This window comes from Vidua chalybeata, chromosome 13 (genome assembly GCF_026979565.1).
Source record: "Vidua chalybeata isolate OUT-0048 chromosome 13, bVidCha1 merged haplotype, whole genome shotgun sequence".
Classification (NCBI taxonomy): Eukaryota; Metazoa; Chordata; class Aves; order Passeriformes; family Viduidae; genus Vidua; species Vidua chalybeata.
This window is the reverse complement of record NC_071542.1, coordinates 19,280,544-19,297,947: the sequence shown is the minus strand read 5'-3', so window position 1 is coordinate 19,297,947 and position 17,404 is coordinate 19,280,544. Positions and strand designations below refer to the sequence as shown.

The 17,404-nt window shown below is 47.2% G+C and overlaps 1 long non-coding RNA gene across 1 annotated transcript; it reads right to left on the bottom strand.

Moving 5' to 3' along the window:
• Positions 1-5,459: 5,459 nt before the first annotated feature.
• On the bottom strand, positions 5,460-13,463 carry LOC128794531 (uncharacterized). The gene is made up of 5 exons (XR_008433171.1): positions 13,353-13,463; positions 8,362-8,483; positions 6,831-7,095; positions 5,975-6,051; positions 5,460-5,576 (listed from the first exon to the last, which is right to left on the bottom strand). It is a non-coding gene; the product is annotated as an uncharacterized LOC128794531 (long non-coding RNA).
• Positions 13,464-17,404: the final 3,941 nt, after the last annotated feature.

Sequence of the window (17,404 nt, the reverse complement as noted above, 5' to 3'; positions counted from 1 at the left end):
TTAGGCAGCTGGGTACAGCCTTGATAGAAATTTTCAAAGGCACACGTGATTTTTATGACTTCAGGACTATTTCTTGCCTCTGGAAATCTCTTTCATAGCTTAAGCTCAGCTACCTCTTCACAAAAACCCTGTCCTGTTTGTTATCAGCACTCACAGATGTTTTTTGCAGGTTTCCCTATTTCAAAGTCCCTGAAACAAACTGTGGGTACTGGAGGGGGGAGTGCAAAGCAAGGAGAGAATTTCAGTTACCTAACATTTATTTGACTTAGTCATGCAGAACTGCATCAGTGCAGCTGATAGGGAACGATGATTAAGCCAAAGCCTGAGTCTTTATTCCCATGTGATCACTGCCATTATCTCTGCTATCAAGGTTGATCTGGCAGTAACTTTTATTTAGAATCAGCCACACTTCTTTTCCCCGCCTACCCCAAAGGCACCAGAGCTGTTTGCAGCTCCCCAACTTGCAGAAAGTAAAATGTAATTTGTGCCTCCAGTGCAATGACAGAGCTGGGAAAAGAAATCTGGCTTCTTTATTTTGGGGGTCTGATACAAAACCCATCACAGGCAGGAAATCAGGGTTTGTAAAGAATCCCAGAATGGGACCTTAAAGCTCATCCCATTCCACTATCACAAGTTGCTCCAAGCCCTTTCCAACCTGGCCCTGGACACTTCCAGGGATGGGGAAGCCACAGCTTCTCTGTCTGGTGGAGAGTTTGAAGGTCCTTGGGTTGAAAAAACCAGAATGCTGTATCTCAGTTATTAAATGTCCATTGATTCCTTGCTTTCTCATACACATTCAAATTTCAAATCACGTATATATTTCAGTATGCCTTGCAGTATTGCATAACTGTTGTGTAAGCCCAAAACCTTTAACCTTTGTAGGCTAACTCCTGAAAGTAAGGATATTTTTTTATAACAAGAGAGTACAGAAAACATTAATAATTATCACTTTAGGCAGAAATTTCACTATGCTACCCATGTACAGGATGTGGAATGTGCTGCTAGATAAAGGTTAATGAACAGGTCCATACCTGAGCTCTGGTCCATAGGGAGTGACCTTGTGGCTGACCTTTCTTTTAGGGAAGCTGCCTCAGGAGAAGCGATTCCCTCACCTCCTGTGCCATCACTGCCCACATGCAGCAATGACAAACCAGAGGCTTCACAGACTTCCCAAGGAGCTGCTCCATTCCTACAAGAAAGGAAGCCAGGTTAGGAACTAAATTTGCAAAGATGGTTGTCTGCAACTCTGGTTTCTGGTTTGGGGTTTGCATTGCTTTCTGGGTTGTTTCCTAAGAACTTAACCAGGCTTGCTGAGGTGGAGATTGAGGCATGTCTGAAATGAGTCAGCTTGTTTTTAGGTCTTCTGCCAGTTCTGAGAATTGTGAGTTTTCCTCAAAGACTCCTGAGCACCTCCTGGGTCTGAAGCATGCAGATCTCCATGGTGGCTGTAGAAAGGGGGCTGGGGAGGAGGAGGCTGTAAGCAGGGAAGAACACCCAAAATCAGTTTCTTCATCATCAATTGGGGCTTTGATGGAAGGAGAATCCTGAAAAGGACCATTGCTACTGAGGTGTGGAGAGCTCTGCCAGGCAGGATGATTCCAAAGCTGCTGCAGTGCAGGGCAGGATTTGAGTGGATTTATGGAAACTGTGAGTTCAGTCTTTGCTCTGCTTTGTGTTGGTACTTGGTAACCTGAGACTCTTCTACAGAGCAATTTGGATATTCTGGGCCCTTTATTTTATGAATTATTTGCTTCATTTTATAAATGATTGGTTTCATTTTATAAAGTATTGGTTTCATTTTATAAAATACCTCTGAAGCAAGAAGGGAGATGGGCCAAGCTGAGAAATAATTCTCTGATCAGCCACTCAAAGCCCCATGAGATCCATTATTGTGACAGCAAATCTCCCTGCGGTGTGTGCAAACTCAGTCCCCACTTCTGTGCTGTATGGCAAAACTCAGATCCATCCCACCCTCCCAGCCCCTTCGGGCCCTGGCCCATTTTGGGACTACCTGAGGTATGAGAAACAACGTTCCTTCCCTGCTTTTGGGACGTGGAGAGGCCTCAAGTCAGGGCAGAAATGTGGAGGCAGCCACCCAGATGTTGCTGCTACAATGAGGGAGACAGAGCCTTTTGTCTCTGCTGTCACTAAAGCTACAGAACAATTTATCTGATCTGTGCATGGAGCAACATTATGTGTCTTTCCATTGTGTGCAAGCATTTCTCTTGCTTAAAATGCTACCCTTAATGGAGCAGTTAGTCCTGAAAGGTACAACGTTTTGTATTTCTTCAGTGTGATTAATGCTGGAAGAGACCAAGTCACCAGTTTGCCAGTACAGAGGATTAAACTTCCTGTTGCTACTTGTAGAACTCCATAGATTATGTGCAGTGCTTTGCACAAGTACAGTGAGACCTAAATACCTTACAATCTATTCATCTCTATCAGATAGAACTCCCTCCTCAGCCTAAATCATTAATAAATGTTGTCTGAGTCATTAATGCACCAAAACTGATGAATGCTGGACAGTTGAGATAAATTCAAAGAGCAGAAAACTGACAGCACTGTCCCATTCCCATCCACCCATTGTCACCCTCCCAAAGGGAAAAACAATAAAAGAAAAAAGGATTGTTCAAATGACAATGGGGTGAGGATGAAGGCATAAAGCCCTTTGAGAGAGAAGAAATTCCTTATGAATAGACTGGAAAAGCTGAAATTCTGCAAAGGGAGAAGGGCAGGGCTGAGATGCAGCTGAGCTCCACAGAACCATGATCAGGAGTGTGTTAACCCAGCACCACAGGAAGAGGCAGGGGTGAGGAGGAAGGGAAGGATGGGGGGGAGTCAGGTCCAGCATTGCAGGGATGGTGGTGGGATGTGGGGAAGGTACCCAGGGCTCTTCCCCTTCCAGAGGATGGAGCAAGGCAAGGGCAGGAGTGGAAAAAGACGCCGTGGTGGAGGAGAAGACCAAAGCCAACAGAGTCCCTGGTAGCAGTGCTGGTGGAGCAGGGCAGGAGGAACTTCTCAGGGGGAAAAAAGATGTGCAGATTCAGGGGAAAAGAGATGCTGGCTTTTTCCAGAGCTAACAGTCTATGCTGGCCTGGGGACAGGGAGTGATGGACAGACAGGAGTCACAAACAGGAGTCTGACAACAGACAGGGTCCAACCTCACACAAACAGAAAGGTGGGTGGCAGGATTGAAAAACAGACAACACAGAGAGGCAAAGGTGAAGCTGAGGAGGGGTTGGATTTCTTTGCCTTTAAGAGATTTTATAGCCAATGATATGTTAATTTTATGTGGTGCCAAAGTCAATACAAACTGCAGAGAAAATCAGAGCTGTAGTGGTCAAGGATGTGGAGAAACAGTCGATTGTATATTTAACAGGAAGCCAGAGAGATCAAAGACTTTTCAAAATGGTTTTGTTTTTAACTGATACCCTGGCTTTATTTTGTTTAGATTGAGCTGGGGGCCTCTCTGAAGAGGATGAAAGGAGAACAGAAATGTGTAACAAAGACATTTCCCCTCTCCTTAATAGTCAAGGGAAGTTGACATCCCTGTCAAGCAATAGCACCATTATATGCAGGGCTGCAAGAAAGGAAGCTGTTTTATCCTTGGGAGGAAAGAGAAATGTTATCTTCTAGCAAAGAGGTGAAGTTCTGCAGAAATTCAGGGCTGTTAATAGACTGTTATGACAGGGTGCAATTTGATTTCCAGTGAACAAGGCATGTCCCAGGCCTGAACACCCCCCAGTCAGCACAGATCAAACAGAACACAGGCACAGCCTCCTCTCTGGTAACAGATCCTTCCGAACACTCTGCTTGTTTTAAGGGTTAAATTAGGGTTTTGCTTTTAGCTGTTTTCAGCTCGACATGAAGGGATGGTTTTGCATTAATGGAAGTGGCAAACTCTAGCCTGTAATGAATTAAGATAGAATAACATGACACTCTGCAAAGAGAATTCTCTAAAAGACCTTCTGTAAAAAGGAACATCTTATAACACTTTTGGAACAGCCCTTGGACACAAAATTTTTGAATTAATTAAGTGCACGCTTAAATCTGCCTTTGCTGATCAAAACACTGAATCATCTTTATACTTTTTTTCTTGATACAGAATGGGTTTGAGGGAATACTTGAACATGTATTTGTTTTGCATGACTTTGAACTTGATGTGCTTCAGTTTTGTCCTCCCAGTTTGTAGGCAGCCTTATGAAGCTAAAATCTTAACTTCCAGTTAAAACAGGATATTGAAGATCACAGATTAGAGGATACAAGAGGAAGGGGCTGTGCCACAGAAGGCACATATGCCCTCCCTGCCTCAGAATGAGGAACAAACAAGAGGCTGTTTCCCATTTCTGCAGCCCCAGCTGCTTTGAGTACCAGAGCCTCAGCAGTCCCTGCCATTGTTGCTGCAGTTAAGGTGGTGCCAGTGTTTCTATCAGAAACCATTCAATAACTTGGCCACAAACACCTGCTTCAAGCTTAGCACTGAAAATGATCAGTCCTTCAGCAACTCTGAAGTAATTTCTCTCCTCCCCTCCCAAAATTTCACATATATTTTCATGCAGAATATCTAGGATTGATAAAGTTTCCTTTTGAGTTGGTACCCCACATCATTTCCAAACCACTTTTACCCCTGAGCTGTGCCACAATCCCTTAGATGGAACCTCCAGTGCACAGGAATAATTTATGGTAGCAATTATGGCCTCTCAGGTAGATTCTAAATCCATGTATATTCATGATTTCCCTTTTGCTGTATTTATCTGTATTGTGCAGCTGACAGAGTGATCTCAGCACCATCAGCACCACCACAGGCACAGGCCCTTTCTCTCTCTCTGTTCAGGCTGTCACCTAAACCTGTACCTCCACAATTCACCCAGTTTGTTCTTTTTCTGCTCATGGATGACTTTCCATTTAATGTAATGGCTTTAGGGATGTAGGAGGCAGCCATGCCTCGATGCCTTGGCCTGCTGGCAGAGCCCTCCATCCCCATCCTTATCCAAAAAACACAAGCCTTCAGCTCCATCGGGGAGTGGTGCGAGGCTGTGTCCCAGCTCCAGGCTGGGAGCAGTGTGGGGTTACCCCTCCCTCCCTGTGCTCTGCAGCCCTCATGTGCGAGCAGAGAGGCTGTGAAACCCCATCTTCCTTTCTCTACCACAGCTGTGGTTGAGTTGATGAGTTTTTGTTCCCCTTTCTGGCATGTGCTCCTGCTCCTGGCCCGGAGGGATGAAGCTGTGCTTCCCCCCGCGCTCCCATGCCATGGTGGCACGCTGGTGAGTCAGGCAGCCTCTCCCAGCCACAGGCAGCTGCTTCTTGGCTTTGTGGTCTCTGCTGAAAAACGCCAGGAACCTTCATTTCACTGAGCTTAACCCAAGGCTCTCAGTGCTCCCCGTGGCACTGAGCTTGCCCTCGCTCTGTCCTTTTGTTCTCAAACCCTAAAGCCTCTTTAGTTTCGGGATTACCCGCGGCTCTCTCCAGCAGCTGTTGTTGATCACCTGGGGATCTCCCTCTCTCCTCCTCGAGGTCGAGCCCTGGATTGTTTGATCCGTTTGATCCATGCTTGGATGCAGATGGCTCGTCCAGACCTGGTGAGAGGGCAGAGCTTGGGGCAGGAGCCAGTGGGAGAAATTCCCTGCTGCAGGGAGGAGATGGCTCTGCCCTGAACCAGGGCCAGCCCCTGCAGAGCCCAGGCTGTGCTCAGGAGCTCCCATCCCTTCCCAAAAGGGAATTTCTTCCACACAAGTACTCAACAAATGATTTTGGCCATCGGCAGCTCATTTAGGTCATCAGCTGGAGGGAGAGGGACATGAAACATAGCACTGGAAATCCCACAGAAATGCTGAGAAAAACAAAACTATACTTGGCTTTTTTTTTTTTTTTTTTTTTTTTTGTCTCGCTGAATAAAGGAAAATTTTCAGCTATCATCAGAGAGGGGAAGAAATTACATTGCCTGTAGTAATGGTGCCCAGAAGGAGGAACTAACCTGGTTCACTCTGGTGGAACAGAAAGCACAAAGTTGCTGAGGTGTGGAGGACTCCTGTGCTGCTCACACCGGCTCCTCTGAAACAACATTCACCAAATCAGCACAGAAAAATGCCTGGCACCAGGCACTAACTCAGGATAACACAGCCCAGCAGGAATGCAGCCCTCAGCCTGACATTCCTCTGGAGATGTGCAGCATTCCCTAATTCACCTGACTTGATTTTAAAGAATAAAAAGTGGATTAGCCCCTAAAATACACAGTTGCACATAAGTAACACCTCTCAGGGGCTCTGAAGCAGGGCCCCGTGCTGCCTGCTCCTGTCTGACTCCCTTCTCCCAGGTGGAATTTCCCCGGTGACTGCACAGGCAGCACAGCTGTGCTTGTGCTGGGGGCTCCCTGCATGCCCAGGAGATCCTGCTGCTTTGGAAGGGTTGGATCTACCACGGGCACGATGCTGAGGCAGAGCAAACACGTGTCAGGGGTTTCCAGCCCTCCTGCAGCCACCGAAAGGTCTGGGGAGCCCCACGATCCTTCCCTGAGCTAAGCAAGCCTTGAGGGATGGCCATGCTTTGTCTGGAGGGGTTTTACAGCTCTCAGGGCCCAGCTGTGCTCCCCAGGGACCAGGCAAGGCTGAACAGGTCATGGGGAGACCTGTCTGGAAGTCAGGAAGGGCAGAGGAGCCCGTGGTCTGGCTGGGGGCTTAGGGAGATGACAATCTGTACACTCAGGAGTTTATCATTTCCGAAAGAACACCTTACTCTATCGGTTCCCCCTCCTTTGTCATCAGAGAAAAACTCACACTTTCCTAACTGAAAGTTCAGTCTAAACATAAATGTCACTGAAAGCCCAGCGAGACCTTTGCTTCTCTGGTTTCACTCTCCTGAGCTTTGGGGAAGATTATGCAACAGGAACACTGGGGTGACTCATCTTCTGGCATTGCAGTAAATTAGGAAATGTTTGCTGCGCTGTTGTAGGGCTTTCTACCGGCTACTTGTGGGCTGCTTTTGTCTTTGCCAGTGTCTTCAAATCCCAATTGCCTGCTGCCCTTGTCTGAGCTGGGAAAAGGCTCCTCGGTAGGTGCTGCAGCTCAGCTCTGGAGCAGAGGGTAACAACAGCAGCTGCTGGAAGGAAACGATGTTAAAGAAATTCTGAACGTCCTTGCTCAGCATTTTTGCCCCCCCTGTGAATATTTCTTGCAAGCCTTTGAATCACCGGCTCTGTTTCTCTGCTGTAACTCTTAACAACACTCTCAGCCACCAGCCACTAAGGGGGTCAAGGAGATTTTCCTCCCATGTTTGTTCCTGAAGCTTGTCAAGATCACAGAGATTCCTAAGAGAGTCTGAATATGTCAGATGAAGGACAAATTGAATGTAAGAAAAATCATGTCAGGCTCATCCCTCCTTCTTTGCAGCTTCTTTTGGTTTAAGGTTCAAAATAAATGTGTACTTGTCTTGAAGCATGAGAATTCACAAGGTGAGCCTTTCCTTTCCAAATCTATGGCAAGAATTAATTTTTGGAAGGAAAGTGCAGAATAAAGAGAAATACTAATATTGTGAGATTGAAAGTAAAAGCACGAGGACTGGAAACACTGTGAAGGACATTAACCAGACTGTTGGTTAAGATGTATGATGCCATAAATAACCCTGATGTAAAGACGTGAGCCTTTGTTGCAATTTCATTTCTGGTTATTCTTGGTACATATTCTTAAAGGATTAGAAGAGAGAAAGTCAAAGCTTCATTAGAAATTCCACAAATGCCCCCTCATTGTTAAAAAGTCCAGTCCTGAGTTGGGACTTTTCTGATCTACACAGAAATAATATAAATTGAAATTTGATATAAACTAAAAAAAATTGATAAAAACTGAACTTGATATAAACTGAAATTTCAGCAAATAAAAAGGGGCATGAGGTTCTCAGCTTGCTCTGTACAGTACCTAATTTTTTCCAAAAAAGAAAGTATGAACTTCCTTTGCCATGGAAATCAAATAAGGCATCAAAGCCCAATTTCCTAAGGACAGTATCTATCAGTTTATTTGAAGCAGACATTTTTATGACCAGCAATGTTAACAAATCCAAACTAAATATCCAATCTGTCAAGTAGAAAAATAAGTTTAGAATGAAAGTAAGTATTGCTCGTTAAACTTTAATGGCAAGGCATTTAAAAGAAGAAAACCATCCATTATAACGTTGGTGGAATAGTGTGTTGTCAAACTCCCCAGAGAGGACTTTTATCATGATGTTTAAATATATTATATTAAGGGATGGCTGTTATTCTGTTCCCTAAACAGGAGATTTTTTAGAGGAAAAGTTTAAGAGCAATATATATCTGGTGGTGAAAATTCCCCTATTGCCAAACAATTAAAAGGAACTGATGGATATTATTCCTACCTGTGCCAAAGGATGTGCTGGGGAAGAGTTGTGCTGATGCAAAATTGAGCCAAGCAGTGTTTTTCCATCAAGAGAAAGAGCCTTGGAAGAGCCTTGAAGGGGTTATTCCATTTTTTTGGGATCTGCAGGATCAAGGATTTCTGATTAGTACTTTTCACTAGAAAGAGAGCAGTTGCTTTAGGCTAGGTAATGAGTTTAAATCCTGAACCCGGAGAACCATTGCCTGTTGATCACATCCCAGTTTTGTGTCCCAACTTTTCTCTGGTTTATGCAGGTGCACACAGCCAAGACACATCACCTGCATCTCTTGAGCAGAGTTTCCTACTTTACTAGAATGCTCCCCTTGCCATGACTCCATCCTCCATGTCAAACACACCCTCTTCCCCGATTCTGTTACCTTTTCTAAGGCAGAACTTGTTCCACGCTTCCTTTCCTACCCCTCACTTCAGTGGTCACACCACGAGTCCCTGACTCAAGCCAGCCCCACTTCTGCTGAAGCAGAGCTTTCCCTTTAAGGCCTGTTTATTTTTAAAAGCTACATGGGAGGGATTCCATTTTACTTATAAACTACTTCCACACCCAGAAATCCATCATGAGAAATGAAAGGAGAGAGCTGCAGAGCCTCAGCCCAGCTTTCTCCTGGGGAATCTCAGCACTGTAGAGGCCAAGAGCCCCAGGCACAGCGGTGTCCCAGCTGATGGATGCAGTGCTCAGCTCTATCTCCAGCATCTCCACCAGCCTTTGAACCAAAGATTACCACCTCTGCAATCTTTAATGATTTAATACCTTTAATATCACAGTCTCATCTCACTTTCTTTGGTTGCAAAATGCTATGAGGTCACTCCAGCAGTCAGACGTGGCTCCCAGGGTTGGTGCTGCAGCTCTGCCCTGATGCCAAGACCTGCTGAAATCCTTGCCAAACTTTCATCACTTGAGCTGAAAACTTCATGTCAAAGGCCTGCCATTGTCTGGTTTGCCTTGAGGTTTTATTTATTCTTTTGATTTAGATTAATTCAAGTAACACCATTCTGGAAGGAACCAGAGAAGACACAGGCCTGATGACCTGCCTGTCAATTTACTGTGGCCCCCACAAAAGCATTTATCACCGATTTTATTGCCACATCCCTGTCTCCTCATTTTCTATCAGCATGCAAGCAAGACCTTATTAAGGGGTGAATAAAGGCTGCAAGGTGATGGAAGCTATAACCTGATAGCTCCTGCTCCATTTGCTGCAGGAGATGGGAAGCAGGTAGTGAATTAAGGAGGAAATCAGAAAGAGAACCAGTTAATGCAGCTGAAAACCAAGCTGGAAAAAATGTCTGTAAAATCCTGGCCTCCACCACAGAATTTTTGAGCAGAATTAGGCAAGTCACTTGGATAAAAGATTCCGAGATCATCACTAAATATGCATTCTGCATTCACCAGGTTCCTGAGGGGATCTGAAGAGAGTGGGGCTTTAAGAAGCTGCAGCACTGCAAGGGACCGTGACTGCTCACACATCATGTCCAAACCCAGAGCTGGTGCATCACCCTTAAACATCACCTAGAACCCAAGCAAATGCCACCCCCACACCTCACAGGGGAATGTGAAGAATAAAATTTGCTACTGCCTGTCATCAGTGCCCAAAGAGCGCTCCCAAGGAAATGAATAATTCTGTGTTCGGAGCAGGATTTGAATAGTGAGCAGTGAGTGAGGCACAGGGCTCACATTGCACAACCAGGGAGAACAAGAGGGTGAATAATGGTTCACTGAGCAAGTTGGTACATGGAAAGAGACAGGAGCCCTACGAGGAAAACTCTGCAGAGCCAGAGTAGAGAAAAACACCGTGACACAGGGGCACGGGAACATTCAGGCTCGGGGAGCATCCTTCCTTCTCAGCAGCACTTCCACTTTTGAGAACTTGACTGCTGAGTGCTTGATTTTGATGCTTAAGTGCCAAAACAAGTCTTTCTCTGAAAAAGAAGCATTGTTGAGATCAGAGACAAGGTAAGATTCATTGCACACAACAAAAAGGGTTGGGGTCACTTTGGGCTGGAAAAGATTTCTTGCTTTTCAGTCTCTGCCCGTAAATGATGCCCTGCCTACACCTCTCTGAACAATTGTCTAGAGAGTTTCCTGTTCTCAGAGCTGCCACAAACCTGGGCACAAGCTGCTGTGTTTGCCTGCTCTGGTGTCACCCTTCTGGGGACACCAGTGAGCAGTGGACCCCTGGATACGTTCCACACACAGATGAGACTGAAGGCCCACGGCTCCTCGCTCAGCAGTGACACAGGCTGGAGTTCATACAGCACGTTTCATTTCTTCTTGAGATCTGAGTAGCTCTCTTCCACCTCCATCAACAACAGCCTTGATCCTGTCCGTGGCAAATGGCAAAACTCCCACTCGTTGCACGGGGAGCAGTGCTGGAGCACTAGATTTTATATTTTTCAGCTGGGTTGTGCAGAGACTTTTTGTCAGGCTCAGCAGGAGCATTGGGAATATCCAATCATCTGTGTGAGTGCAAGAGCAGCCAGATTATGGGCAGGCAAGGAATCTGCTGCTGTGACCCACTGTAACATTTTGGAAGCAGAGAATGATGCCTCCCTTAACCATCCACTGGTGTGGAGCTGTTGCCTCTGCAGCTCCCATTGTTTCAAATGGGTTTCAAAGTGCTCATCATCTGCCAGGCCTGGACTTTTGGTCCCAGTCACCTGATTAAAATAAAAGCATGAAAAATGGAGTAAATTGGAACTATTCTTTATCACACATCTGGCAGCACAAGGACTGTCTTTCAGACTTGGAGCCCCTGGAGAATATGCTTTCCTGCCCCACTTTCCTTGGAGATGCACACAGTGAGTCCCAGCCACTTACATATGTGGAAAAAAAATTGATTTTTAAAGCAAGTGACCTTAATCCAGGGAGATCTGTCAACCTTGGATGTATCTCAAGTTTCCCTTCCAAGGCTGCTGCAGTAATCCCCAGTTCATAAAGCTGAAGGCTGGGGAAATCAGAGACTCATGGTCCTTGTGCCTGGCCTCTGCACAGCTGCACCGTTGGCTTTTCCCTCCTGGGTCAGCCTTTAAAAGGACTTAACCAAGGCTGACAAACCTAAAATTAGATTTGCCAGCTCCAGGAGGAGTGTGAACATGTCCCTCCCGTCTCAAGGCTGCCTCTGTATCCAGCCAGGGCTGACTGGAAACCAGAACTGTTGCATATCAAGGAGCTGTAGGGACAGACAGGCAGGAAGGGAGCACAAATAAATGTTGGTTTGAGTTGTGTCCATGCTTCCACTGACCCCACCAGGTTTTGGATCAGGCCCTCCATGGGAATAAGGGTAGTGGGAGACTGTCCTTAGCACAGAGGTGCCATTACACTCACAAGAAATGCCATCAAATGACAATTTCCTGTCCGCTATGGTCCTCTGTGTGTCTTCTCTGCCAGCAAATCCCACGGGGAAGGGAGTGTCTGTTATTCCATGTTTGTTTAGTGCCTTGTACAATGAGCCTCTCTTCCAGTTGGGGCCACTTGATGCTGCCACAATACAAATAATAACGATTCTAATAATAAAATGCAGACTTGAATGGGCCAGGCTGCTCGGCAGCATTGGCCTGTCTTGCTGACTTGCTTCCTCCCACTTCCTTGCTTCCTCCTCTGCTAGAAGGGCTCTTCTACATCACCAATTCCCAAAGGTGGTTGTCCTCACTGTTGTTTGGCTCTGCAGGAAGCACCATTGCTTAAGACACTTGGCTTTCTTTTTTTAATTCTTTTCTTTTTTTTTTTTTCCACTGGCTCGCTGCAGAAATTCTCCTTCCACACCCTTCACCTCCCGGGAACATCTGTCCCTTTGGATCAGCGTCCTACCCACGGCACCACTTGCACTTTCTCCAGCCCTAAAGGCAGGGAAAGAGTGGAGATACCAGCCAGGGGCACAGGCTGGGAGGAGCTGGCAGAGAACAGAATCACGGAATACTGAGCTTGGAAAAGCCCTCCGAGCCCATGGAGTCCAACTGCTCCCCCAACGCTGCCAAGGGACACTGAGCCATGTCCCCAAGTGCCACAGCCACACGGTTCAATCCCTCCTGGGATTCCTGCAGCCCCTCCAGCTGCACAGTGGGGTTTCTCAGCAAGGACAACACCCTGGGCACAGGACTGGGGAGCATGAGTGCTGGGGATAACTCCTTCCCACAGCACTTTGTGGATGCAGCCAGCTTAGCTTTGTGTCCAGGGCTGGTTTCAATTTGGCTTCTCACAGAGCACTCCGTTGACAAAAATGGCTCTTGGCTAAAGTTCTTCTTTGTTTTGGTTGGAATTTTCCAAGTTTTTGGACAAAAATGCACATGAGGAGGGTTTTGATTTTCTGTCACTTAATCTGTTCCTCTGTTGGAAAAACGGAAGCTCAGTGGAAAAACTGACAGCTAAATGTATGTGAGTCCTCAATAAAAAGTTACAAGAATCAAGGAACAAAAATCTGTGAAAAAATTTTAACGGCACAACCATTTTTGCAGAGGACATATTTAACATTTTCCAACCAGCTTTAGCAGTGACCTGTAATTAAAGAAGAGTCCAAGCCACAGAGTTCAGAACCAGACTTTCCCAGAATTTATGGGTGTCTGGGTTTGGTTGAGTCCAATATGAACCATGGCAAGAGCTGGGATCCAACTCCCACCTCTCCCAAGGCCGGACAGAGGTGGTTTGGAGGCTTCTCTTCACTCAGGGCATCCTGCTCTGGCTCAGAGGAGCTGCCACCCTGCCCGAGCCCTGGGTAGGGACAGCAGGACAGACAGAGGTGTCTGTGCAGCTCCCAGCATCATCTGGGAATGCTCCACACCACAACACAGTAACCCTTTGGAAATTAAAGCCAACTACAGAAAAAAATCAAGAGTGAAAGGAAAGAGAAAAGGTAAGGAGAGAAAAAGAAAAGGAATTACACAGGTATTTTTCAAGAAATGACAGGAGTTGCTGTCAAACCACAAGCTGAGTCAAGACTCAGCTCTAAGAGATTCCTCACTCACCTCTGGCTGGGAGTAGGAGAGGTTGTTAGCACTGCCAGGCTGTGTCCAGGGGCTGGAGAAGGGTCTGAGGTCTCCTTGCTCCTGGTGGAGTGGGGAAACATTTATGCCACCCTCAAGGTATGTATTTCTCTGCTAGACACTCTGGGACAGGTTTTCACACTGGCTCCACATCTTGGGTGCTCACCTCCTTAGAAAATCTGTCCCAGCCAGGTGCTGCCAAGTTCCTCAAACACTGGCCGTGGGCAATTTTGGAAATATGGCCACACCTGTCCTCGTTTTGCATCACTACCAACTCCAGCAAATCTTTAGATTGGCCTGATTTCAGCATTGTTTTGAATCCCTGCTGCCAGGTGTTGTTTGGGGAAACATGCTGTCCTCGCCACAGTGCATTCTGCCTCAGAACAACTTAATCTTGTGTTTTGGCCCCAAACCAAGGGGCCATTCCTACAGGCTAATATATTGTCTTGCTGGGAACACACAGGGGTGGTTGGAAAGGGATCCCAGAGTCTGATAAAACCAGGCTACCTGTCTTGCTCCTTGTTGAGACTGGTTGGGGCAAGCTGCCAGCAACAGCTGTTTCTTAATTGCACAGACACTTATCTTGTTCTGACACCACATGTGAACATTAATGTCTTTCTGCAAATATGAATTTGGAGAGTCACTCTGTGGGCTTACAAAAGCTGTGTGTATTTCTTGGTCCATCAGAAGAGACAGATGGAGAGGCAGAGTCCTGGGGACACATCTGAGCAGAGACACACACCTGGTGTCACCTGGTAACCTGCTGACACAAAATGTTCTTGTAGCACCATTTCCAAGAGGTGGCAAAGGCCAAAATCAAAGCAATATGGGTGAATATCACAGTGTAGTTGAAGGAAACAGGTTGGCCCTAGGTGGGCTACACACAGCACTGCCTGAGATCATCAGATCCCAAAATGGTTTGGGTTGGAAGGGACCTTAAAGCCCATCCTTTTCCACTGCCATGGGCAGGGACACCTTCTACTATCCCAGGGTGCTCCAAGCCCTGTCCAGCCTGACCTTGGATACTCCCAGGGATCCAGGGGCAGCCCCAGCTTCTCTGGGCACCCTGTGCCAGGGCCTCCCCAGCAGCACACAGCTCCATAAGCACCCACGTGGCTCTCCCTGCTGCCTCCAGGGCTCCCCCCTGGGCTTGGTAGCCCCCAGCCCTGCTGGTGCTTACACCAGAGTAGGGCACTGGTCACTGGAGCCCCGGACGTGTCTGTGTCAGGGCAGCCTTGGTTTCTGTGAGTCCTCCACCAGCGCCCCTCCGCCCACGCCTGCTCAGTGCCCATCTCTAATTTTCCACCCCAGGAAGCCCGTCTGGCTGCTTGGGCGGGAGCCTTTCTCAAGGCTCCCAGCTCTGCCTGCCTTTCAGCAGAGAGTTTTATTTTTGGTGCTAAGCCCTAAAGCCAAAACCCCGCTCCTCCCTTTGCTCCGACCGCTGGTGCTGGGAGGCTGCAGTAAACAGGCTGGGCAGGGAGCAGAGAGGGAGCAGAGCAGAGCCCTGCTGCAGGGGGCTGCAGGGGTGGTGGGATGCACCCCCCTTGCTGTTCCTAGGATTTGTAATTAAGGTCTCCCTGGTGCAGACATGAGATCACCAGGAAAGGGCACCTGGAAGTATCTCTGTTCCTTGGTCGAGGCCTGACATTTAAGATTGCCCCTACTAAAGAGAGGCCTTGAAGAGAAAACAGCAGCTGGAATAGGCAGTGTTGGTCATCAGCTGTCTGTCTACCTCTCACTCATCCTCAATCCCATGAGAAATCCTATGGAATTTAACAGCTTAAACAATAGCTTCCACATAGATTAAATTGAGGCATTGCTCTAAAAAACCCCACAATGTATGAGAGTGATCTTTCTAAAGCTTCCTTTCAAAAATCTGTAGTGGGTTAATCCTTCTGCATTACATTAAATGTATGATTTAAGTGATTCATAAACAAAGGTCAGGTCTGCTCTGGAAACTTTGCCTTGCACAGCTTCTCTGCTTGGGAATATGGATTTTCATCACATTTATGCACCAAACCCCCACACTGTACTCTTGCCACCAAGCCAAGACAGACTGTTGGTGCCAGACTTTATGGTGTTCTTCTGTAAGGAAATATTTTCTTTATCTGTACAAAAGGCAAGGGATCTGATAAACCCATTTCTCTTCCAGACCCTGACACATGGTGCATAACCCCAGTGGGCCTGAAATGATCTTCACTCAAATTTTATTTCCCAATTTCTGTTTTCTTAGTTGCACTGGGCCCTTTTGCTTTTCCCTTTCTTTCTCCTAAACAAATGAATGAATGAAACTCTCACGCCACACATGGCACACTCTGTTTGCACAACGTACAACTTCCTAATTTCTCTAAAAAGCAGGAGTGAAACTTTGCAGCTGGAGCAGAGTGGGGTTGAGCAAGCATTTGCTGCCCAAATGATAGAGAGGAAAGCAGGCTAAAAGGGAATGGCACATACAGCAAATATATCTGGTGCCTGAGCCACACTGATGCACTAAAATGAGCAATTGTGCTTAACTGAATCTTGAGCAGACTTGGTGTTAAACATATGCTGAAGGACTTGGTTGGACTTCATGATCTCGGAGGTCTTTCCCAAACTTTAACCATCCTATGATTTTGCTGAGTGCCCTGGATGACACAGGGAAGCAGCAATTTGCCTTATTCCTGCCCAAAGTGGCATTTGGTGGGTGGCTGGGAGCTCGGTGCCTGCTGGTGATGCTGCTGTCCCTACAGCACCAGTGACCTCCCTGTCCCTTTGAACTGGGACTGTGGGCTGGGAGCAGATCTGGGGCTGCTCTCTGCCAAGCCACGGGGAGCTGGTGTTTCTGAATGGCTCCACTGACCGGATGCAGTGAGCATCAAAACCCAACAACTCGCCCAAAAGCTGGGTTTTCCTCCTAAACCCACATCTGCAGCCCTGATAAAACCTGGGGTGTAACTCTTGGGCAATTTTAACCCCTCAAAACCAAGCTGTGGTGGAAAATACCTGGGCACTGGCTGCAGCACAGCCTCAGCAGAGCACTCTCATTCTGGCTGCTCCTTCCAGGCTGGAGAAGGTGCAAATCTTCAGGTGCAATCCCACTTGGAAAGCATTGTGTGCTTCAAAGCCTCCAGCCAGGGCCAGGAGCCGGTGTCAGAGCATCCCCGGCGGTGCCAGCAAAGCCTCTCTCACCTGGCTGCCCCACACACTTAGAGGGAATATTACTGTTGTGTCACTCAAATACTGGGGCTCCACTGAGGAATATTTTCCGTCTGCAAGGGAAAAAAGCCTCTGTGAGTTCCAGCCAGCCTGCTCAGACAGAGTGGAGTGATCCAAGGTGCTGGCTTTCCACACACGCACTCTTCCCTCTTGCAGTGCCCTGCAAGGGACGGGGATTATCCTGGGCTTTGCCACGTGTGTGCCAGGGAAATGAGGAGAGCACAGGCAGGGCATGAAAGGGATGGGAAACAACTCCTCTGTTGTATTCACAGCATTTTTAAAAAAAATCTGCCCCTCTCTCCTGCATTCCCAGCACCACACAGGCTTGGGCTATATGGCTTACTGGAACTGGCTTGCCAAAAGTTTTTCATTAGCATTTTACCACGAAGAAATCCACACATCAGCCACACAGGCATGTGGTTTCAATCCCTTAAAACACTGATTCATTACGTGTTTAGCAAATATTTTCTCCTGCATCTGCAAACCATAGCTACTCCCAGACTTTCACTGGCCCGTGGTTGCTGCTGCTATAACGCCTTGGCTTCCCTGAAACCAAAAAGGTGAAGTTTCTTTCGAAAGGGCAGCTGCCCTTCTCCACGGGTCTGTCCTTCTGCCTCTCAGCTGGGAGTTCAGCCATCCCCAGCAGCTCAGACACAGATTTAACCCTCAGAAAATGAGAGAGTCACAACTGTCTTTGGGATATCCTTTAGGGCTGCAGTGGGTGAGAGGCTCTAAGAGCTGTGCAAAGGGCTCGGTCCATCTGAAATCCTTTAAAAACAGAGGTAAATAGAAAGGAGCCAGTGGCCAGGCTCAGGCACACAGCCCTGCCTGTCTGGGGT